Below are 1882 nucleotides of genomic sequence, written 5' to 3'. Positions count from 1 at the left end.
TGCCAATATTGTCTGTTTATTGAACATGAATTTTGTTGTTTTTTTTTAATTACACAGTTGTGATTTTTGTTCTTTTTGTTCTACTTTCTCCACTGCATGACTTTATGTGTCTTCCCACATTACTGGAGGATTCTTGGTATTTGTCATTGCTTAGAGCATCATATTCCATTATGTCTATCCAACATGATTTATTCAGCCATTCTTCAGTTGTTGGGCATACAGTTTGTTTCCAGTTTTCTAGGAACGTTTTTATACAGAAAGATCTTTTTTCCCTATCACAAATTTCCATTGGCTATAAACCCTTTCTCTGGGTCAAAATGCATGAATTGTTTGTGTAACTTCTATTGGGTTATTCCATATTGCTCTCCCCAAGAAGTTCAACCAGTTAATAGCCCCAATAGTAATGAATTTGTGTGCTTATAAACTAGTAAATGCCCCCTGAATTTTGAGTTTTTCCATCCCACCTTCTCTTTCTCTCTCTTTACTAATTTGATGGGTATAGGCGACCAACCTCCTTATTTTGCTAATTGGAAAACTGGAGCCCTGGAGGGGTATATGTCTTGCCTGAAGTCATCCATGGATTTCCATGGATAAATTGAGACTAGGTACTATCATTGTAAAATAATCATGTCTTGCTCAAAGCAGGCCAATAGAACTTTAAGGACCACAGAAAGACTTTCCTTCCAAAGTCTGAGAGGAATCTGTGTCCCTCAAGAGCAATGGCTAGCTTCTGTTTTAGGAGCTTTGAAGATGGGCCTCCTTGTAGAATTTCTCATTATTGTCCAGAACTAGAACTGTCTGTTTAACCGGTCTAAAAGTGAAAGGGACTTATGGGAATTGAGACAAAAACACAGCTCCTTTAACAGAGTCCAGTTTCTAAGATGGATTAATGTAAGGGAGGAGACAAGATCTCTTTAGTTATCTCTACCCACCCCCACCAAAAAAAAGCAACCCAGCTTGTAACTTTATTCAGTGTTATTTATCTTGAGGTAATTGGTATTTGACCTCCCAATCAGAGTGAGGGGGAGTTGCTACCTTTGATTGAAAGTTCTGGTCACTTAGATACCTGAAGAAGAAAGGAAAAACCAAAACCAGAGAATCCTCAACTTCTTGAATGAGACAAGCTTGGACCTGAGAGTTAAGAAACCTGAGGAACAGCATCCACCTTACCCTTTTGATTGTGGGGTAGGAGTAGAGTGATAGTGAAATCACCTTTAAAGACTGGTATATATTAATTTAAGGTCGCCAAGGAATTCACTTATGAAATTCCTAAATGAAACACAAGTCAGTATGGAGTTTTATGGTGGTTTAATTACAACAGGAGTAAGAAAGAAGGAGAGGGAGAGAAGGAAAGAAGGCCTGGAAGGACAAGGTAGAGAAGGAAATCAGTCCTTCACTCACATGACGTATCTGAAGGAAAGCTGTCTGCAGGCCTCCTCCCTGCTCAAGCGCCTAGCCCTGTCCACAGGAAGTGAGCAAACTCCAGAGGCTATTCTCTACCTCACTTCCTGCGCCTCACATGTGCCAATGGTGGGTGCACAATTTTGGGTGCTAGACCAAGCAAGATAGAGATTTAAAAATCACAGTAGGAGGTTCCATCTAACGTGGAAACAAGCTGGTGTGTCCATTCTGACCTTTTTCTTGGTCTGATGGGGTTTAGCAAAGATAGGACAGGAGAAAGAGAAAATCAAATGCCAAGGGTTTTCATAGTGGGCCTGGAGTCAGGAAGATGACTGTCCTGGAGTTCAAATCCAGGCTCAGATACTGGCTAGCTGTAACCCTCTACCTTTGCTCTGTTTGCCTCCATTTCCTCATCTGTAAAATGAGCTGGAGAAGGAAACGACAAACCACTCCAGTATCTATGTCAAGATTGGGGGTATGG

Source organism: Monodelphis domestica, chromosome 2 (genome assembly GCF_027887165.1).
Source record: "Monodelphis domestica isolate mMonDom1 chromosome 2, mMonDom1.pri, whole genome shotgun sequence".
In the NCBI taxonomy this organism is placed as follows: domain Eukaryota; kingdom Metazoa; phylum Chordata; class Mammalia; order Didelphimorphia; family Didelphidae; genus Monodelphis; species Monodelphis domestica.
Note: the sequence above shows the minus strand (reverse complement) of the source record.